Source organism: Dermacentor andersoni, chromosome 3 (assembly GCF_023375885.2).
Source record: "Dermacentor andersoni chromosome 3, qqDerAnde1_hic_scaffold, whole genome shotgun sequence".
NCBI lineage: Eukaryota > Metazoa > Arthropoda > Arachnida > Ixodida > Ixodidae > Dermacentor > Dermacentor andersoni.
In genome coordinates this window covers 87,170,194-87,193,996 of record NC_092816.1, presented here as the reverse complement: position 1 = coordinate 87,193,996, position 23,803 = coordinate 87,170,194, and the positions used below count along the sequence as shown (strand labels likewise).

General features: G+C 45.7%; 1 protein-coding gene across 1 annotated transcript in view; it reads left to right on the top strand.

Annotated features, from left to right (window-relative positions):
• Positions 1–22,934, top strand: part of LOC126524972 (uncharacterized) — a 98,279-nt gene extending 75,345 nt beyond the window's left edge. The window contains exons 8-10 of the transcript XR_011893026.1: positions 11,548–11,639; positions 15,029–15,070; positions 22,839–22,934. The gene's annotated coding sequence lies outside the window, so the exon portion shown is untranslated. The remainder of the gene's footprint in view (positions 1–11,547; positions 11,640–15,028; positions 15,071–22,838) is intronic.
• The last annotated feature ends 869 nt before the right edge of the window (positions 22,935–23,803 follow it).

The window sequence follows — 23,803 nt, the reverse complement described above, 5'->3', positions numbered from 1 at the left end:
GCACAAAGCCAGTAGTCGACGAAAATGCAGTGGAAATACACGGAGTCAACACGGAGGCACACGGAGTCAACCCCGGCAAAGCGTCGCCATGATTATGTGGTGGCGGTGTCGCTGGAGCAGCGTCTGAGACCGGTTGAAGCATCGCTGGATGCGAATGGGGTGAAGAATAAACCTCGCAGAGCCGTTCGGACTCGCGCATCATCCCTTACAAGGGGCGGCAAAAGAGGCCAGCCTTTCGACGCCACTACGGCGTGTGCACAAAGGTTCAAATGGGTGATGCGCGTGTCTTGCCGGCGTTCTCGTCCAGCAAGAAAAATGTCTCCTTGGAAAGGTCCTTGCACGTAGGAGCAATGAATGTCCGCGGATTAACGACTTAAAGGAAGAAAAATCAGCTGTATCGTATTGCGACAAAACAAGGATTAGATATAGTCGCAATGCAGGAAACAAAAGTTCAAGGCGAAGACCAGACCGGTGGTACGTTGCGCCCTTTCTGGGTGCATTACTATATGTGCGTCAGTCATGCGGTTGGGAAGTCAGGAGGGTGTGTTCTGTTTGTACGTAGTTCCTTAGGGATCGTCATACATTGGGTTACAGGCTGTCCAATGGGCCACTTTGTAGTCGGTGATTTTGGTTTTGCCTACAATGAGTGGCGCGTGGTTTGTCTGTATTCTTCAACTGACGTTGCACAACATTTAGGTTTCTTCTGCAAAATTAATGAGTATTGTAACACTGATGGCGTATTTAGCCTTTTCGGCGATTTTAATTGTGTATGCTCATCACGAGACAAAATGAGTAGTACGCAGCATCGTGATACTAGAAAGGTAACGTTAATAGATGTCATCAACGGCTTCGTTCTCGAAGATGTCGGAGAATGTAATTCCAGTGGGCATAACAAACAATTCACACATTATCAAGGTTCTAATCACGCACGCTGAAACCGCGCATATGTGTTGATGGATATTTTGCCTCTGTGTAAAGATTATTGCGTAACCGCTCTCTCCTTCACTGACCATTACATCGTGATGTTGAGCATTTGCAGTAAAAAAGAAAGACAAGGAATATTTAACTGGGATTCATTGAAGAACTGTACCAAGCTAATCCCTCAGACATTGGGTGGAATTGGGAAACATGTAAGCAAAATATTAAAATGAAAGCTGTAGAAAGAAGCAGCATACTGAAACAAGAGAATGAATTCATGAGAAACTGTTACCTACGAACTTGCAAACTCTTGTCAAAGAAGAGAGTCTAACGCCTCGTATATCCGTGTGGTGAAAGAAACTTTGGAGTTATTAGACATTGAAAGATTTCGAGGTGCACTTGCAAGAGCGAAAGCAGAGAAAACGATAATAACAGAAAGGCCTACAAAGTGCGCACTAGGCGCGGAAAAAAGTTACACGCAATGTAATGCAATATCATAAATCGTATATAACCGTGTCGTGACAAGAGCGAAAGGTGAGACTGAGCAAGCCTTTTGCGAGTACTATAGTGCTTTGTTTTCGTTACGTATGGTAGATAGCGACCATTTCAAAAGGGAAGTATTGTCATTCATGCCACAATAAGATGGCGACACAAAGGTTAGATCAAAACTCTCAATCTCGATAGGGGAGGTAGAGAAGGCGATCGATGACCTAAATGCCGGGAAGTCACCTGACCCTGACGGCGTAAGTGCGGCTTTGTACAACACCTTCAAGCAAGGAATATCTCCAATAATGCAGCGCTGGTCAGCAAGAAACTCCTCTTTTCTCCGGCCGCGGCCCCCTTGAAGGTAATCTGTGGTGGGCTCATAAACTAGGCAAGCGGAGATGCCTGATGGCTTCTTTTGAACTGTGTTATCGGACGCCGAGTTCGCGTTGAAGTTCGCTCTTTACCGCGCTAACACTTTGACAGCGAGAGTCGATGGTCATCGAGGGAGATGTGTTCATGTCCGGCGATGTGCCTGTCACAACGTGCTTGTAGACCTATATATTAGACGAATGTTTACTGAAGTATATCTGCGGCCGATATAACTACGAACCTCACATTTTATAGCTAAATAATTTATTATCGCTATCAGCGCTTCGCGTTTGGGGCGAAACTGCGGTTTGTTTTTATAATTCCGGCCAACAGCGCACTCACTAACGCACTAACCATGTTACTGAGAAGCAGATAATTTACGAAATTTTTATCTTACCAGTTAATTTGCTGCTTCGCATACCATTTTATTTGCTCTGCCTTTACAACATGCACGCACAATAAATTTTGTTTTTGGACGAGCCAAAACCACAATGAGATTCTGAAGCACGCAGTAATGGAGGATTTCGGTATAATTTAGACCAGCTGGGGTTCTTTAACGTGCAACTATGCCAAAGTACACGAGCGTTTTTCGATTTTGCCGCAGTGGACACAACAACAACAACAAAAAAGAAAAGTTTCTCCCATAGATGTCACGAGTTCAAAGCCAAATGATTTGATGCGGTTATTCCGTCATGCTGAAGTTCCAATATGGATAGAGAGCTACGCACTCTAAATTTGTAGCTTTACATCGTAAGGTCGCCAAATTTGAAAGGTTCAATGGAACATTCCTCTGCACGTTGGTTAGGAAACTTCCATATTTTTATGTTTGCTCTTGCTCGACTACATGAAGATGCCTCATCTCAGGAGGATTTCTTCAGCCACGCCATCACAAGTCTCGCTTCGTGCAGATGCAATGAACCTACGTAAGCAATGTGTAATGCAATATAAGTGTCTCAATTTTTCCAAGGCTATAGGCACCATGTAGTTGCCTACCAGCAGCCGTCGCCTAGAGTCATATTTACGAAAGACTGATTTCGGATAAAATTTACCTTTTGTATCCGTGATATAACGTCAAACCCGAAGCTTGGCTTCAGTGATGGCCATTGTGCACTGTGGAAGAGAATGACACTAAGTGAACGTAGTGTTTGTTGCAGGTTCGCCACTTTCTATTGCGACAGCAGTTATATGGCCACTCGAGCTGCATTTCTGCCGTTCCGTATAAAGTCCGAGCAATAACACCGTCACCGCGCTCCCTACGCTGTATGGGCGAGTGAAAGCGTGCGAGGGGAGCCAATGATCCTGGCTCAGTCTCCTTCGCGCGAGAGGAGAACGGGAAGGAAGCACACCGTCTTCCTTCCCGCGCATCATCATCATCATCATCCACCTATTTTCTATCCACTGTGCGACGAAGGCCTCTCCCTGTGACCGACTATTGCCCCTGCCCTGCGCCAACCGTTTTCAACTAGGACTCTCGAATTTCCTAATTTCATTGCACCATCAAGTCATCTGCCATCCTCTACTGCGCTTCTCTACTCTTGGTAACCATCCTGTAACCCTAATTTCCAACGGTTATCTAACCTGTGCATTACATGACCGGCCCAGCGCCATTTTTTTCTCTTAATGTCAATAAGAATATCGGCTAAGCCCGTTTGCTCTCTGATCCAAAAAGCTCTCTTTCTGTATCTCAAGTTATGCCTAGCATTCTTCATTCCATCGCTCTTTGCGCAGTCGTCAACTTCTCCACAAGCTTCTTTGTTGTCTCCAAGTCCCTGCCCCATATGTCAGCACCGGTAAAATGCAGTGATTGTGGACCTTCCTTTTCAATGATAATGGTAAGCTTCCAGTCAGGAGTTGACAATGTCGGCCGTATGTCATCCAACCCATTTTTATTCTTCTATGAAGTTCCTTCTCATCATCAGGGGTCCCTGTGATTAATTGACCTGGGTAAACGTACTCCTTCACAGACTCTAGAGGCTGACTGGGTAGCCTGAACTCTTGTACCCTTGCCCGGTTATCCATTATAACCTTCGTCTTCTGCATATTATTATTCAAGCCCACTCTTACACTCTCTCGGTTAAGGTCCTCAATCATTTGTTGTAACTCGTCTGCAGTGTTGCTGGATAGAACAATGTCATCGGCAAACCGAAGGTTGCTGAGGTATTCGCCGTCGATCCAGACTCCTAAGCCTTCCCAGTTTAATAGCTTGAATACTTCTTCCTACCACGCAGCGAATAGCATTGACGAAATTGTGTCTCCTTGGGCGCTATAACGTAAAACTATTCCAAACTTTTCTATTCCAATTCGGCTATCAGCCCTCCACGATTGGTCGAAAACTTTTTCTCGACCACGTCCACTTCACCTGTCTGTCACGCGACGTCACGAAAACTGCGATACCTCCCCATCTGATATGATGTGTACACACTGATTATGCATGATTTGACAGAAAAAAGGAAAAGTTATTTCTGATTCGACCCCTTTTCGGCATTAGCCCTCGGCTATTGGTAAAATGTTTTCGGGCTTCACCCACTTCACCTGCCTGTAACGCGACGTCAAAAAACCGCACAAACTGACCGCGTCAAAGTGACGTGTACGCGATAAAGATGCATTAATATGTCGAACAAAACTGAATTTTCTTCGGAATAACCGCAGGCTACCCCGTTCCGAAAGGAATAAAAGTTGGCTGCCGCCGATCGCTGAGACGCTGGCTACTCGCACCTGCCGGAGAGCATGGGTGTATTTGCGTATAATAAAACTTCTTGCGTGGCCGTGTAAAGTTTTCGAGTCCCTTCGGCACGTTTATCACCTCATTCTGCCAACTCTTCTTTGCTGAGGGTCAGTTTTAGCGTCATTCTTAAGCTTCCGTTGCATGCGGCCGTAATTTTCGACCGGCCACCACAAGCTAAGTAAGGGAAAGCCGACCAATCGCAGACGCCGGCACCACCCTCTTCATCCGGTTATCGATTTTCAGTGCACTGGCTCTGCCCCAGTGAATCCCTCTCCACTTGAGCGTTCTCCTCGCCTCTTGTCAGCCAAATAGATACGACAAGCCGCTCAGTGTAGGTAATGTTATTCGTTTTTCAAGCAAACAAAAGTGACCTCCTATGAACGAAGAGAGCGTATGATTGGTCTGTTCAGACAACCCTGCGGGTGACCGCCCGGTGCTTGCGTCGGTGGTTACGCAAATTTGACGTCAAGAGATTGGAATAGAAACATATTGGAATAGTTTTATGTTATAGGGCCCCTTGTCCAACCCCTTTCTTTATAGGTATCTTCCTACTTTTCTTGTGTAGAATTAAGGTAGCTGTGGAATCTTTGTAGATCTCTGTAGATATTTACGTAAGTGGTCAGCACTCCTTGATTACGTAATGCCTCTATAACTGCTAGTATCTCTACTGAATAAATGTTTTTTCGAAATCTCTGAAACGCCATATAGAGAGGCTGATTGTACTCTGGTGGATTTCTTGATTACCTGAGTGGTGACATGGATGGGATCCATTGTTGAGTATTCCTTCCTGAAACCTCCCTGTTCCCTTGGTTGACTAAACTCCACTGTTGCCCTTATTCTGTTGGAGATTATCTTGGAGAATATTTTATATAATACTAGGAGTAAGCTAATGGGCTTATAAACGTTTCAATTCTTTAACGTCTCCCTTTTTTCTGCATTAGTATAATGTTTGCATTCTTCCAGTTTTCTGGTACCCTTGCTGTCGATGGACACTTCGTATAGAGAGCCACCAGTTTTTCAAGCATTATGTGTCCTCGATCTGTGATTAAATCGATTGATATTCCACCTTCTTCTGCCACTGTTCGCCGTTTCATGTCTTGCAAGGCCCTTCTGACCTCATCGCTAGTTATAGGAGGAGTTTGTGCATCCTCTTTATTACTGTTTCGAATGGAGTTATCCTGAATCCTCTGGGTACTGTACAAATCAGTATAAAATTCATCCACTGCTTTTACTATACTTTCGAGATGCTGATGATGTTACCCCGCTTATCTTTCAGTGCATACATTTTGGTTTGTGCTGTGCCAAGTTTCCTTCTCACTGATTTCAGGCTGCGTCCATTTCTTACGGCTTTCAGTATTACTCACGTTAGAATTTCGAATATCACTTATTGAATATCACCTATTTTCGCCTTGTTGATCAGTTTTGACAGTTCCGCGAATTCTATCTTGAGTTGGTCACTTTCAGTCTTTGTCGTTTCTTTATTATTTTATTTGTTACTTGGGAGAGCTTGCCTACTGGTTGCCTTGTTGCCTTGCCTCCAACTTCAATTGTTGCCTCTGAAGCCACCCTAGTTACGGTTCCATTCATTACCGCTATGTTATCTTCATCGCTCTGTTCTAAAGCTGTATATTTACTTGCAAGTGCCAGCGTGAATTTGACTGCTTTCATTCTTACTGCCTCGAGGTTGACTTGTTTCTTCTGGACCAGTTTTCACTACCAGATTTCACTAACCTATGATCACTGCACTCTACCCTTCCTCTCCCTTCTACATCCTGCAGTGTGCTGGAATTGGCAGAAAGTATGAAATCAATTACATTTCTTGTTTCAGCATTAGGAATTTTCAAGGTCCACTTGCTGTTGCTACGCTTCCTGGAAAAGGTATTCATTATTCGAAGCTTGTTCCGTTATGTGAATTCTACCGGCATCTCTCCTCCAGCGTTCCTAGATTCGACGCCGTAGTTGCCAATTGCTTGTTCACTAGCTTGCTTTTCCCCCACTTTTGCATTGAAGTGGCCCATTGCTACAGTATACTGAGTTTACACTTTTCTCATCGCTAATTGATCTTCATAAAACTGGTGTACGTTATTATCATTGTGACTGGATGTTGGAGCGCAGGCTTGTACTACCTTTAGTCTATACTTCTTATTAAGTTTGATTACGACTACTGCTACCCACTCATTTATGCTGTATAATTCGTCAATGTTGCCTGCTATGTCCTCATGGATAAGGAATCCTACCCTGTATTGATTCTTATCTGCGAGACGCCTATAGCACAGGACATGGCCGTATGTCAGCACTGTATAAGCCTCACCAGTTCTTCATTTGTGGCGAAGGTCAATAATATCCCAAGCAATATTTGATAGTTCCTGAAAGAGTCTTCGTAAGCTAGCCTCACTCGACAGAGTTCGGCTGTTAAAGTTTGCCAGGGTAAGTTTCCATTGGCGGCCTGTTCGAGTACCGAGATTCATAGGACCCTCTGCTGCGTCACAGGTCTGACCGCCGCCTTGGTCAGCTGCTCCGCAGCTGCTGCGAGCTCAGGGCCATTGGTTAATTGTAGGAATCATGAGGGAGAGAGCGGTCGAATAGTGCACCAGGGAGGCCAATTCCTGTTATGGCGAGGTTGAATTATGTCTTGTTGAAGCTTTGTGGGCCTTGCTAACTTGGTTGTACCTGGATTAGGTTGTTGAAGCTTTGTGGGCCTTGCTAACTTGGTTGTACCTGGATTAGTATTGCCCCACCCGCTCTCGGCATCTTTTCCCGGTGACAGGCGTCACTACAAGCCTGTAGATGTTGTGAACTGAAGGAGGTGAATTTCAAATTCAGCATCGTCAAACAAAATCCTTATAGACGGATTGGAACTTCCGACTATGGCAACCGAGCATTAGACATAGCTCAGTCAGATAATAGCGCAGGCAGTGAGGCTACCTTATCGCCCACAAGTGCAGCCCAGAGGGCCTTACATGCCCAAAAACTTCTTTGATTTATCCGCGATAGGTGTGTTTTCCTGATCGCGATGAGTAACTCAATATAGAAGGATTTCTAAAGGGTCCTGGCCTCGTAGCTCCGGAATGGCTTGTGCGCATACGGCCGCGAACTCGCCTAGGCAAACCCTAGAGGCGTACCGACAACCATTGACAGTTACGAATACATGCTCGTGATCTACAGGTGTACAAACGGGAACCCGCGAAAACGCTTATAAGTTGAAAATGTAGAAGAAATAACTCGACGCGAACTACAAGTTTCTTTCTTTTTTTTTTTTACTTGATCAAAACCTGTATGTGAACTTTGCAACTGTTGAGGTTACGTTATTTATTTCTTATTGTTTGCGTGATACTGCAAGGATTCACATAGTTTTTTCTCTTCCTCGCCGCGAAGTACAACCCAGAGGGCCCCACATGCCTAAGAGATCCGTCGATTCGTCCTCCCTCTGCGGTGTCCGCCCTCTGCGTCATAGATTGCAAGATACAGTGTCAATTCTCAGTGGTCCTAAAATCGTGTTGCCCGAATCTCAAGTACGCATGCGGCCTTGAACGCACCTAGGTACGCGATATACTTGCGGCGAATTTGGACAGCGCTTAAAGCTTGTGTGAAAAAAATGAGAAAAAGGAAAAAAAGTTTTACGTGATTACCGAGAAACCCAGAGCCGCGTATCGTCCGCTTGTTGTCGTGTCTGCTTCGCTCTTGCCGTCCGAAACTTGCACTCCCGTGTAAATACTAAGAGCGGCGAGACGGGCCGCGCAGAACAATACGGCTCTAACCCTCGCGCAAAGCAGACGACCTTGACAATTTCTAGGTGACTTCGGGCTTTCTGCATCTTTGTACAGCGTTTATACTACAGCTAATGAGAAGGGAGAAATCGGGGAGGGGGGAACTGGCCCCGTAGTTTCCCGGGAACGCTGCTGGCCTATGCTCTAGGAAGTCAGGAATGCTATGCCTCATTTAACCTACAGTAGTGCCGTCTTCTATCAGTTAGACATGCCTCGCGCAACCACCCAACTTTGCGAGGCACCAGGTGAGGGCAGCTAGGTTGGAGCCGTTCGACTCCGTCTCCAACTGCTTATGTGGCGACTGCGCGCTGCGGTATGTTGAGAGCGATCTGCGTCGGGGGCAGAGCTTAGGTGCGTCGACGGCTCGTAGCTTTGTGCGTGCTCAGTGTTCTCCGCGCTCAGCTTGCGTTGAAGCGCTAGACAGCACGAAGGTCGCTTCGATGGCAGCTGCTGCCGTGCTTGCTCACGCCAGCGTTTCAACAGCGAGTGTCTGCGGTCACCGAGTGTTGTATGTTTACGTTTTCTGTTAGCAAGCGAATGTTATGCCAGCTCATGCGGCCAACAAAGGTGCTTCGTATGATTGTCTGCTAATTTTCTATCGCAATCGGTGTTTCGCCTTGCGAAACTGCGACTTCTTCTGCAACGCACACTTTCCCAACGAAAACCAAGTGGAAGTATAGGTCTTAAAATTGGTGCATTAAGAATTCGCTTTATATATAAGGCGCTGACTGACTGACATTTCAAGAAGTTACGTGGCGAGAACGATGACAATGCAAAGGCTGTTTTTTTCATTTTTGGGCGGGTGAGCCTAGGGCAAGAAAAGTCGCGTCCTTGAAGCAAATGTCAGCAAACACTGATTAGTTGACTTAATTTAAGTGCCTCACAAGTCAGGTGGTTTGGCCAAGTTGGTACTTCTTGACTTCATATAGTAGTGCATCAAAAACGAGGTCCCTATGTGCTCTTTTCAATGTATATTCTGCCAGCACATAAGGAAACCTTGGGGTTCTGGACACAAATCCGTGGTTGAGATTTCGTCCACGGTGGAAGGACACCACGCAGAATCAACTGATAAACACCAATTTAAAGAATTAGAAATTCATAGTTTTTGCGGAAGGAGCTTTGCAGGATTATAAAACCATATGGAATTTTCTGTGACATAGAGAACATCCGTCGTGATCGGCTCGACGTTTTCTTCAGTGCGAAAACACAAAAAGTCGATATTCGGCTAAAGGACAGTATATCGGTGAACCACACATCGAAAAATTTTCTGCGCTTTATCTGCGAGAAAGTGGGCCAACTTAGCATTATCCATTCTTCAAGTAAGGATTTTTGAAGTTCTAGACTTACTGAGAACGCAGAACAACAGCGACTTACATACGCTTCTGCTTGATGTGGCCTAGTTTTACTACTGGTTAACTTACTCTGGGTTGCCGAGATATGTTGAAGCAGGTCTTGGCATATTTGTCTGCTTGCGCGTTGCTAGAATAGTATGGATTTCAAATGCGAACATTCTACAACTAATAAGGTTTTTAGCTGTTGACAACTTTTATTCGGAAGGACGGCTGGACATACCTTCAAAAACAAGGAGTGTCTGTTGTTTCTATCTTGGCACCCGTCCGCAACAAGTTCATTTTAGCTGAAACTAAAACAGACATTTCTGCGTTCATGGACCAGGCAAATGGAATCAAAGTTTTATCTATGTGCATGGCGATTTGTTTTTGCGGAACTGCAATACTAATTTCAAAAGATGAATATATATGCTACATAGGTTCCAAGCCATTGGCAAGGTTCGAATAAGCCATTGTTGCATTACGAGGCAGCCCAATTGAAGCAAAAAAAAAAAAAAGGAGCCGTCGTTAGGTTGAGTTTCGTGAATGCTTTTCAAAAATTATATTCACCTCTCCTTCGTGTTTCTTTCGAAGAAAAATGGCACTCTTATTTAGTGCAAGTTATTATGATCACGTCCCAGACCTCGTATCACAAGTTCTTTTGGAGATATATTGTGGGAAACTTAATTATGATCCGCCTACAGCTACAGAAAAACCAAAGAATACGCCGTGATATTCTTATTCACCTCGTGTCTGGCAAGGTAAAAATCTTGCAGTGCGCTTTCATCGAAGATCGTATTCTCAGCGCCCAATAAGCTACAGGGGTAATGCCCGCTACACTACGTCCCCTTTTTCCCCTTATTCACATTTGTGAAGAAGCTCACAAGAACAAATTAATTGGTTGAGCAGAGCCGGTCATTTATCCCGTACGTTTGTCATGTGGTTTGGTTTATGTGGACAAAACAGCTACATGCGTTTAAGATCGGCTTAGTGAACATGATGAACGCCTCAGCAAGACAAATTCAGGGTTTCTTGACATTCAATACATAGTTTGTGGCTCCCGACCATATTTAAATGGGGGGGGGGGGATCATTGTCGAGAGCAACCGTAACCAGGTGATCAGACAGATTATAGACGTGTGTCAAATCCATCTATCGCACAATCAGAAAAGATAGCTTTTTTGAAGCTCTGAATACGGTAATCAAAGGCGGCTAAATCTATCTATCTATCTATCTATCTATCTATCTATCTATCTATCTATCTATCTATCTATCTATCTATCTATCTATCTATCTATCTATCTATCTATCTATCTATCTATCTGTCTATCTGTCTGTCTGTCTGTCTGTCTGTCTGTCTGTCTGTCTGTCTGTCTGTATGCATGCATGCATGTATGTATGTATGTATGTATGTATGTATGTATGTATGTATGTATGTATGTATGTATGTATGTATGTATGTATGTATGTAATTTTAACAATGGGATCTCCTTCTGTATACTTGTATCTGTGTATTATTTTTATGTAATAATAAATTTGATGTATGTATGTATGTATGTATGTATGTATGTATGTATGTATGTATGTATGTATGTATGTATGTATGTATGTATGTATGTATGTATGTATGTATGTATGTGCGTGTGTGTGTGTGATTGCATGCATATGTATGTTTGCGTGTGCACACGCACAAGCTTTGTCGTGAAATAAATTTCTGTTGAAAGTCAGCGCGTGGTATGTCACTATTTCTTTTTATTTTGGCGCTCGTGTTCTGTGCGCTATATATAAGAAGTCCGAAACACAACGTCTATTCAAACGATTGAAGGAATGTGCTCCACTCCTTTTGAAATTTCGTGAAATTACACTCTGCTGCAAGAAACGATGCACTAACGGTATGTTCATGATCCGAATATGAAACACTCTAAATTGGGTTGCATCTTCTTTTTCCTGTGCAGCTCTGTCAGGTCTCCTCAAGTTCGCCGACATCGCTGTTACCGGACTGAGCCTTTGTGGTGACCTCTTGCTTCTCACGTCTGCCGCGTCTCAGGTACGTTCTTTCTTAAGACCTGACAGAAACGTCTTAAGATTTATTTTCACGTTGCAGTAAATACAGAAACCTTAGCTTTAAAAAGGAAACAAACTTATACAAAGTATTGCCTATTGGTGAGCAATAATACTATATAAGTTACAGTTGATATTTAGCTTACGCGTCCGCTCAATTATCAGTGCTAACTAGCTAAATAGCTACCGGTTAGGCAAACAAAGGCATGTATTGATGCATAAATAACGGTTTAAACGTCTTTTTATCGCTTTCCAATTAGGAGTGCTCCAATATAAAAGAAAGGTAGCTGACTGATATGAAAGATAAACACGTTTAGATTTCGAAATCTATAGAAGTTTGTTTTATCGCAATCAGCGAACAAGCAACTTTGTAAATAACATATCTGTATGGACTTGTAACCGTACCGGTCATTCCGTGCGCACAAATGCCAGCGCCGTTTCATCAGTATGCGAAACCTTCCTACCAGGGCATGGTAATCGACACAAAAACGCACTGAACCGTCTTTCTTCTGCGCTATAACTGGAGAGGACCAGGGGCTCGAGGAAGGTCGTGTTCTATACTGACGAAGCATGTCCAATACATTTTCGTCGATGATTTCGCGCTCCTTTGAGACACGCGATATGGCAGCCGTTGAACAATGCGGGATCCGTCAGTGTGTAGGCGATGAGTCGCAGCAGCCGTCATATCCAGGGCTGGCGAATTGATGCCGACCAAGGAACCAAGTGTTTTTACAATAGTTCGAGCAGCTCGCCACTCTGGGCAGGGGTCACGTCAGTGCTTATGGTTGCCGATAGCGGTGTAGAAGAGGCAGTGGGTGGCGACGAACCTGGCTCTGGTATCACAGTCGAAAGGGCAACAACTGCATTACGCTGTCACAGCGCAAGTGACACTTGATCCATGGGGTAGCAGTCGAGGTTATGTAGTTTGGTTTAACACGGTGAAGAATGCAGAGTGATGAGAGCAGCGAACACAAGGCCAGTTGTAATAAGAATTCCTCTAGATAGCGTATGACCATAGGGAAGAATGAAGCGTCGCCATTCTGAATGTCACTGGGATTGACACATAATTTCCTTCCTTGATGGCCGAAGAACATAATCGGAGGAGGTGACGAGGCGCATGCGTCCTTGAAATCAGGAAGGAAGTAACCAGTAGTATTCAGGTCAGTCAGTCGCTCACAACAAGAGATAGCAGTGGACGCAAAAGAAAGGAAATCCCATCCTAAAACAACTTCCTGGGAACAATCGGGAAACACAGCAAAAACAATGTGATGATGTATTCCGTCAGTGAATACTCGAACTGCGCATTGTGCAGTGGGACAAAGAACGGCGTTGGCCGCTGCACGAAGAGACGGGCCGCAGTAAGGTGTCATCACTTTACGGAGGCGGAAACAAAAGTCTGCCAGAATAATCGAAATGGCGGCACCTGTGTCCATTAGAGCTTCGACGGGCACACCTTCCGCAACCACTGACATCAGGTTGGACGGTCGCTCTGGAGGATTTGTAGGCTATCCGGTGGATGCAGCTTCCCCTCCTAAAACTGCATCGGAGGGTTTTCCGAGTGTGCGTCGGACAGATCAGGAGCAGGTCGGAAAGGTGATACGGAACCACGACGTGGAGAAGGCGACCTGCGGCGAAATTCTCAAGAATTCAGACGCGTGTTGGTAGGGTACTGAGGAGAGGCTGATCAGCGAAACGAAGAGCAGTAGGAGGTTCTCTTGTAGCCCGTTGCACGACGGACGCGTGTTCGCTCTTCGGATATTTAACCACGTTGCTCATCCTGTTGACGCCGTTGACAGAACCGGGACATATGCCCGTGGTAGCCACAGTAATAGCAAATTGATTGAGCAGGAAACTGAGCGGAGCGGTAAGGCTGTACACACACTGGCGGCGACAATGAAGCCACAGGGACATAGTGGCCCGTTTGTAGAGGCGCCGCGGTGACCGGAGGGAGTGGCGCGACATTGGCATATGTAGGCACCTGTTGAGTGCAGGGGCCGTCGGAGCACGTTAGACGCGCCGCAGAGGCGATCTCTTGCCATGTTATCTCGCGTAACCCGGTCGGAGAAGAGGCGACGCAAGGTTCTGGCGCACAGGAAGAGCACCATCCGTGAAGTTCCTCCCGAACGATAACATGTATGATCGTGCGAAATTCTACTGCTGAAGGCAAACGATGGTCTGTGCTGTCCGTGTATAGCTGTAGAGATTGAAGTTCCTCTAGGTGCTGGCAAGCGGCTATTAGATCTTGGATGGTGGTAGGATATTGTGTGACGTGTGCGCTAAAGGCGACGGTGTTTATGCCTTTAAGAATATGCCGTATGGGGTCGGTTTGGGACATGGTCGCATTGACACGTTTTCACAAAGCTAGCGCATCCTCAATGTAGGATCTGTACGATTCCCCGAAGAACTGGACGCGCTCACCGAGCTTCTTCTTCGCGACTTCAGTGCGGACAACGGAAAGGCCGAAAGTCTGATGAAGTTGCTGTGTGAACGTTTCCCAGTCGAAGAGATGAGGTTGATGCTTCCAAAACCAGGTTTTCGCGACATCGGTGAGGTAGAAGGGGACATTGTGCAATTTCTGTGAGTTATCCCACTAACTGAAGTCGCTTTCCAGGGTGTAGGTTTAGAGTCATTCCTCGACGTCATCTCCCCGCAGGCCAGCGAAGACTGGTGGGTCACGGTGAAGGTTGTGGATGGCCATGACGGATGGCGAAGGCTGTCTGGGGTGGAAGTAGTCGACGTGCTCGGATTGTCTTGAGCAAGCATGGCAATAGGTGGTAAGCGGTGAGCCGAGCGGAGCTGCAGTGAGAAGGGCGAAAGGTCGCAAGGAACGAAAAGCACCTTCCACCACTAATGAAGAACTGCTTAATCCAGCCGAGTTCGCGCTACGACGAACAAGCTGTGCGGCTGATGATGATAATTACAGATGAGGAATTTGTACAAGGGATGATGATGTGTGGAGATGAAGAGTCAATCAGGAGTCGCGCGCACAACACACACACACACACACACACACACATATATATATATATATGCATATATATATATATATATATATATATATATATATATATATATATAAACGTGAAGATAGGGGGTTAACCGAGGGTCCCGATTTTTTATTAGTCATATTATTAGTTTGTTGGCTTCTTATGATATGACTAATATGTATATATATATATATATATATAATATGCGAAGTCAACACATCCATTGTCAGCGGGTGACCTTTCTTGCACCGGCACGACCTTTGCCGGTAGCTCCGTGGCACGGCGCTGCTGTCACTTGTTGAATTGTATAAGATGGCTGGTGTGCTGCACACGTTCACGGCGTACAAGCAGCGCAATGTAATTCGATGTATATTCTCATTTTGCGCAGGGCCCTCAAATAAACGCGATGGGCATTGGCGGCTCATTGAATGTAAGTTACACTTTTTTCCAGTCTATTTCATTCGCCAGGTCGCCTTTCTCGAGTTAACAATGAGACTTGCTCTAAGTTTTATTGAGAGCCATTCAGCCATTCATGTCACCTCAGGAGAAGCATGAGATGAGCTCCTCTCAAGAGAGTTATGTACGCGGGCACAAAATCGACTTGATGTGAACTGATTAGCTTCGCTAGCATTCGCTTTCAGGGATTTCTTCTGTTCTTCAAATTTGAAAGTCATGATGTAGAAATAGGGTGATTTTAGGAAAGAGGGACATTAAAAGACATCAGCACCTAGCGATGCTAGAGCCTGAGAGATTAATCAGGCGCAATGAGAATAACATGACAATTTTGGAAACATAATAATTCCTCGAATTAGGTGCCTGCCTGCAGGCGGCGCGTGAGCGGAACAGCTGTCACTTCTTGTATTCTTATTTTATTTTTTTTTTCCTTTGAGTTTTCTTGCCAACAGTTCGAGACCAAGAGTTGACATAAACCTTATTGTCGAAGGTTTGATACATTTTTCGCATAGCAAAATCATTCATGCAGGAAGTATATGGGTGTTGATTAGAATGTTTCATGACGTTCACATAGTTCAGTCACACCGCTCTCATCACGTTGCACCATAGCCTTTCCAAACCACGATAATGTATCAAGTTTGCTCTTTTCATGACACAGTCGAAAAAAAAACGAGTTACTTAATTATTCATACATGATTTGCATGCGAACGCATGATGATTTCTCTGATTGACTGGTTACTGCCATTACACGCGACGTCATACATTCTCACGTGTCCCTCACGACATTACCTTAATCCGCCATCTTAATCGACCTTGGTTTAATTTTTACCGACCGTGTTTCATTTTAACTCACCTTAATCCACTTTGCTTTACATTGTACCTACCATATTTTATGTTAATCCACCTGAATCAACCTTGCTCAAATTCGTACTAAACTTAATACACTTTAATACATCGCAATCAACCATGCTCTAGTTTGAACGACTCTTAACCCACTTTATTTCACCTTCATCCACCTTACTTCACCTTAATTCACTTTGCTCCACCTTATTCTAACTTGTTCTAATGTTCATTCTGAATTACTACTGACCTCATACAAGACTATAATGACGTATCTGATGATGATGATGTTTGTTACCACTTGGTGCGGACAACGTCAGATTTTCTGCCTCCTGGGACATATAATGCATTCGGAATTATAACACCCTGTTGCACAAATGTCGTCTCAGCCAGTCAAGGTTTGAAAAATAGATATTCGAGGGGCAATGTAGGAAGACGCGACAAGAAAAGCGCCTTGACAGGCACTCGTAAGAAATACATTACGAAATTTCTGCACTCTCGTTATTTGCATAGATATCCAAATCCTATTATTCACCTCCAGATTCCTATATTGCAAGGGGCTCAATACTTTTGCAGCCTAAACCTTCGTTGTGGCTATCGGCAGATTCCAATGCCCGAAGCTGACAAAGAAAAGACCGCCTTTTCTACTCTGGATGGCCTTCACGAGTTCAACGTAATGCCTTTTGGCTTATATGATGGTTCCGCCACGCTTGAAAAAATAATTTACCTTCTTCTTCGTGGCCTCAAGTGGATAACCTGCCCATATTTTATTGACGACACTATCGTCTATTCTTCTATTTTCACTGAGCATTTGCAGTGTCTCAACGAAGTGCTTCCGTGCCATCAAATGGTGGTCTTCAATTAAAGAACGAGAACTGCCGATTCACTGTTGCAAAGAATAAATTTCTGAGCCAAGTTATTAACAAACGAGGCACGCATCCCGACTCGCATTTCTGCAGTGCTCAACTTACCCCCCCCCCCCAACCCCCCTTTTGAGCAAAAGTACGGTTGAAGCAACGTTTATTAAAAAAAATTACAGCCCCTTGCAGTCCGTGAAGATGGTAGAATATCGGGGGTCTGTTAGTTTCACCGAGTGTTACACTATGCAAGTCAAACTTCGTAAGCAGTCTATACTTTAAATATATTGTTGCACCATTATTTCGCCTAATTTTCGCCAAGGCGGTAGGCAGCTTCTTCCTCGGGAGTATGCACTAGTTGGTGTCTTCCCTCAGTGGTACCTACGTTGGAATGTGCGGAACCACTAATCCAAAGCTACGTATATTGCGCGCGAGGCCCACCACTGGAAATGCGGTCGCGGCAATTGTTTTGACGATTGGTTGGATTAGTTTGACGATTGACGTGGCTACCGGCACTTCTTGGTAGCGCAAGAAGTGCCGGCAGCCACGCGCTCCTAGTATCGCGTTCAAATCGCTGGGCGCTGTTCGTTGACCGCAAACCGCCAGCACAATATTTGTTTCTTTCGCAGCAGGGTCGAATCAATCGTTGAAAAAGTCTATGTCCACCTGGCTTAATCGCCGAAAATGCGCCTTGTCACAGCTGTATAAGAGTTGCGTATAAGATTGCATTCTCACAAGGAGAAAGGGGTCACTTCAAGCCTTTTCTCCCTGTTGAGATCTTGTTTTTCTCCCCCGCTAGGTCACGTGGCCCCTTTTTAGCGAAGTCCTACAACGACGCCACAGGGTCCGCATAAACAGCTTCAATGTAAAATCACCAGGTAGCAACCCGAAGATGACACGAAGCGATGGTGATGGTTATGTGCAAATGAAGACGCTACCGTCCATAATATTTACCTACCGTCCATAATATCACAACATTTACAGGCAAACTTCCAATGAGGAGATCGTACAGCGTTCTGGAAACTACCCCATTCAGGAGCATTGAAATTCGCAATTATGCAAACATTTTACCGCGTCATAAAGAAAGCCAGCGAAATCTGAACATTCAGATGTCATTACGCGCTTACATGGCACGATGAAAGAGAATTCTGCCGTGCCACACATAAATGAAAGTGACACGGCAGCGGCGATATAATTTTTTTTTCACAGCCATTACTCACCCCGTCTGTCGCTTCCTGCACTGCAATCAAGCGACACAAATCACAGTTCATTTGGGAAAAAAGTGTAGCAAAAACGAGCCATATGTATAAGTACTGATTTCACGCACCTGAGAAGGCTTAATACTTCATCGGGCTCTAATCCAACGCCGACAGTTTCCCAGTGGTCGCAGCTCCTACACCCTAAGGGTGCGACCCCTCCAACGGCAACGCTACGCATCAGAGAAGCATTTTGAGGTGGCTATTGGTGCCAGGACGCTGTCTTCTCCACTCAGAAGGAGTTGCCTCGCGTGCTGCCTCGCGACAACCACCGTGCAACCACGTGAAGTCGGAACACTGCTCGCGGAGTCCCAGCTTCCAATCAACGTCACTGCTTCGTCCTTCGGGTGGTACTACCACATTTTAAAGGCAAAATTGAGCTTCTTCCTGTGGGACGATCCGGGAGATTTTGCAGCCTAGAAATGAGGGCCGATATGTGCCATCAGGACCATTGGTCGCCATGATGTTTCGAACACACACACACACAAACACACACACACACACACACACACACACACACACAAACACACACACATATATATATATATATATATATATATATATATATATATATATACATATATATATTTTCATCATCCGCCACATACGAATCCGAAGAAACATAGTTAGAAAAAGTCACGAACAAGTCACGAAGGTTAATGATCGCCCCATATTCCTGGAGAAAATCCATGCCCAGTATAACTAGCCGAGAACACTTGGGCAGCACAAGGAAAGACGCTACGAAAGTCGAAGTAGAAATTGCAAGTCTGGCGGTGCATCGTCCAATGGGTGACACGAGGTGTCCTCCGGCCGTAATCAGATGTGGGCCGTCCCACGCTGTCAGCACCTTGCGTAGCCGAGTCGCCAGTGAGGCACTCATAACCGAGTAGTCAGCTCCCGTATCTACAAGTGCAGTTACTAGATAACCGTCGATTGAAGCAGTAATAGCAGCAGAAGTTTTTTTTTTTTTTGCAGTTGCGAATGAAGGCGTCAGTGGTACGTCGCGAGGGGATGGCGTCGGCGGAGGATATTTGAGTGGTTCGCATGACAGCGGCCTCACCCCCGGAGGTCGCCGTTTTCAGTTTCCCCGGTGCGGGCTTCCACCGTTGACTCCAGCGGAATCAAAGGCGGGTCGAGCACGGTTCGGTGACGCGTACCGACGAGGTGAAGGCGACCGTGACTGTCTTCGCTGTTGGGCAGGAGGAAGCCGGTTACTTTCTAAGTATTTCTCGATTTCGTGCGGGCGTTCGCCATAGCGCGGGCAACGGGCGTCCGGATGGTATCCCCGCAGACCAATCCGTCGGTACTGGCAATCGCGATACATGTGACCAGCCTCCCCGCAGTGATAGCACAACGGACTGTTGTCGGGGGCGCGCCATACTGTAGATTTGCGCGGACCAGGATGAAAGGGTGCTTGCGGATTCGTGCGGTGGATCGGACTTGGGAAGCGTCGAGAAATCCCAGCAGGCGGCTGCGAAAAACGGCCCGTAGACGGCGCGCAAGCCCGAAGAGCATCCGCGTACGAGAACGTGGGAGGTTCGGGTCGTGTTGGTGGCGAGGGATGAACCACTTTGCCGATTTCTTCTCGAATGACATCCGTAAGAACCGCGGCACTGGGAGGTGTCGGAGCCGATGCATAGGACTTCTGCAGTTCTTCTCGAACAATTTGTCGTATTAGCTCGGTAAGTGACTCCCTGTCATCATTTGCAGGTACGAGAGAGCATGCAGCAGTCATGGTGGTCTGGCGTTCATACTGCGAGAGCCGCTGCCGAAGCATACGTTCCAAGACTGTTGCCTCACGAACGAACTGAGAGACTGTTATAGGAGGATTACGCACGAGGCCCGCGAAAAGCTGTTCCTTTACGCCTCGCATTAACAGACGCACCTTCTTGCCTTCTGGCATTAGTGGGTCGGCCCGACGGAACAATCGCGTCATGTCTTCGACGAACATGGCGACGGTTTCGTTTGGCATTTGGAACCTCGAAGACAGTGCCTGTTCGGCTCTTTCTTTCCTTTCGGGAGTGCAGAAGGCTTCGCATAGCAGTCGGTAAAACTCCTGCCAGCTGGTAAATGAGGCTTCGTGGTTCTCGTACCATACTCTCGCCGCGTCTAAAAGGGAAAAGTAGACGTTCTTCAACTTACGGCGATCGTCCCAGTCATTAAAGGCGGCGACCCGGTCGAAATGGTCCAACAAGTCTTCGACGTCCTCAAAGGGGTCGCCATGGAACGGGTTAGGCGTGCGAGGCGCGTTGAGAATGCATGGTACGGGAGCATTTGGGATCACCTCGGTTTGGCTTGCGGTAGTTGTTGACATCTTCCTCACGGAGCTTGCCAGGGGACTGTATTGCGGTGGAAGACCTTGGAGGCGACGGCTGCTTCGATAGATTTCTGCCGTCCCCGAGGTACTGGCGTCGGTAGCTTCTGGTTCAGGACCCGTAGGCATACGATGGACGCGTACCCAGCACCTCCACCAGTTTGTCACGAGAGGAAAAGCCAGTCAGTCAGTTCTAAGCGAACAGCCGTTTACAGTTCGTGTTTGCAGCAGCTACCACGCACACTTCTTCCTCGACCTCTAGCGTAACTAGTGCGTGCCAATATACACACACACATATATATATTGTCATGGTGCCATGAGAGCGGCAAAGCCGACGATCGCTAACAAGACAAAAGAGACAATGTAGCGACGCTAACCTTAGGTTCGGCCACACTGGTTGTACCGGCCATATCTTCTATCTTCTTTAGAGTAAACACAGTCCCATTTAGCCTTATGTCTCCGCCCGTTTATATATATATATATATATATATATATATATATATATATATATATATATATATATATATATATATATACATCATCAGCCTGGCTACGCCCGCGGCAGGGCAAAGGCCTCTTTCATACTTCTCGAACTACCCCGTTTACATGCTAATTGTGGCAATGTTGTCCCTGCCAACTTCTTAATCTCATCCGCCCACCTCACTTTATTCCGCCCCCTGCTACGCTTCCCTTCTCTTGGAATCCAGCCTGTAACTTTAACGACTATCGGTTATCATCCCTCCTCATTACATGTCCTGCCCATGCCCATTGATATTTCTTGATTTCACCTAAGATGTCATTAACTCGCGTTTGTTCCCTCACCCAATCTGCTCTTTTCTTAGCCCTTAACGTTACACCCATCATTCTTCTTTCCATAGCTCGTTGCGTCGTCCTCAATTTAAGTAGAATCCTTTTCGTAAGCCTCCAGGTTTCTGCACCGTAGGTGAATACTGATAAGACACAGCTGTTATACAGTTTTCTTTTGAGGGATAGTGGCAAACTGCTCTTCATGATCTTAGAATGCTTGCCAAACGCACCCCAGCCCATTCTTATTCTTGATTATTTCAGTCTCATGATCCGTATCCGCGGTCACTACCTGCCCTTACCATTTCCGGTGCCTCGCTACCTCTCGTAAACTGCTGTTCACTTCTGAGACTGTTAAACATTACTTTAGTTTTCTGCAGAATAATTCTTAGACCCACCTTCTGCTTTGCCTCTCCAGGTCAGTGAGCATGCTTTGCAATTGATCCCCTGAGTTACTAAGCAAGGCAATATCATCAGCTAATCGCAAGTTACTAAGATATTCTCCATTAACTCTTATCCCCAATTCTTCCCAATACAGGTCTCTGCATAGCTCCTGTAAACATGCTGTGAATAGCATTGAAGAGATCGTATCTCCCTGCCTGACACCCTTCTTTGTTGGGATATTTTTTTGCATTCTTTATGAAGGACAACGGTGGCTGTGGAGCCGCTATATAGTATTTCAGTATTTATACATATGGCTCGTTTACACCCTGATTCCGTAATGCCTGCATGACTGCGGAGGTTTCGACTGAATCGAACGCTTTCTCGGAGTCAATGAAAGCTATACATAAGGGTTGGTTATATTGCGCACATTTCTCTATCACCTGATTGATATTGTGAATATGGTCTATTGTGGAGTAACCTTTACGGAATCCTGCCTGGTCCTTTGGTTGACGGAAGTCTAAGGTGTTTCTGATTCTATTAGCGATTACCTTAGTAAATACTTCGTAGGCAACGGACGCTAATCTGATCGGTCTATAATTTTTCACGTCTTTGGCGTCCGCTTCTTATTCTTATGAATTACGATTATGTTGGCGTTCTTCCAAGATTCCGGCACGCTCGAGGTCATAAAGCAGTGCGTATGCAGGGTGGCCAGTTATATATAGGCGCCATAGCACCTATAGACGGACAAGGCGCTATAGACGGACAAGGCGCTATAGCACCTTGTCCGTCGTACATGTTGTTCTTTTAGTCCTCGTCTTCGTAGCGCTCTTTTCATCAAGTATGCAAAACCAACTCGCCCACATCAAGCTTCTGCTGCTCCTATAGCACAGACTGATGCACAGCAGCAGGTGTATTCTAAAGCCTCAGGTTATACAGCCTTGCTTGCTGTAACGAACTGTAATACAGCTATGCTCACGGTGCCATCCTGTGCCATCGTTTTCCCACGCGTAGTCGCCATGGTATTGTCTTTCGGTGCGGCGTTTCTTCAGCGGAGCGCAGAAATCCCGCTCCTACAACAAATGGCACTGGTTAATAGCACAAGGTCCCGGCACACACACACGCGCGCGCACACACAGATGCTCACACACATAGAGACCGACATCCATGCTGCCAGCCATTCGCATGTGTATTTCCTTATGGCTAACTTCTGTTATTTCATGTGTATCTACGTTGAACCTTGTATATTCAGAGCCAAATCTTATGTTTATGCGTTTGTTCTCCTTCCTACAGAAATCCCTAAATATGATGCTATGGGGACTTTGCATCAAGATGTTCGTCGTCACCTACGAGTTCTTCACGGCGCCTCTGTACCTTTACAATTGCTACCTAGACGTAAGTGTCTAAGGAATTTCAATTCCGGACGTTCTTTTTGGGAAAGACATATCGCGTACAATATCTGGAAAGACCCATTCAACGACGGCCTCTCAGAAGAAGCGCTGTTGGAGACGAGAATGGCTGATGGCAGTGCTCGGCAAAGACATGTGTGCACCGACAGAAATATATATCTGGACCAGTATAGCGTAAAACTATTCCAGTCTATTTTGATTTCAAATTCGCCGTTAGCCCTCCGCGATAAGTCAGAATAGATCGAGTCGAGTCCATAAGGGGCGGGCGCCACGCCGAAACGGGCACAACCCGAGCCATTTTGACCCCACACACAGGGCTGATGGCGGATTTGTAACAAAAACATAGTGGAATAGCCTTGCGTTATGCCGGACCTGCTACTACGATTTGATTTCAGCTTAGGCAGAACAACATTGACCTACAAGGCACATGAGACAACACAAGCAGCTAATATAGAGTGTGTTTCTACGTAGACATGAAGTGACATTTACGAATAGCCATATTGAAATAAAATGTCAGTTGCTTCGGAAATATGCCGTCAGTGGGGGTGACCACGCCGCGAAGGGTGATAGAGCTTAATTAGTTACTAATTACGAAAATTCTATAAAATAACTTTTCAACTAACTTTTTATGTGGGCTCATCGTAATTGAGAATTCGAATCTCACACTCAGCTACTATTTGCACGATTCTACTACGCCACCGATTGTAACGCGCAGTTACATTACCAGCCCAATATAAAAAAAAAACTTGGTGTCGATTCTACCGCGCACATGAAGTAAGGAAACCTGAGTCGACGCGTACCGCGTTTCAACGATTTTATGGAACCTACAAAGGCACACAGACAAGCACG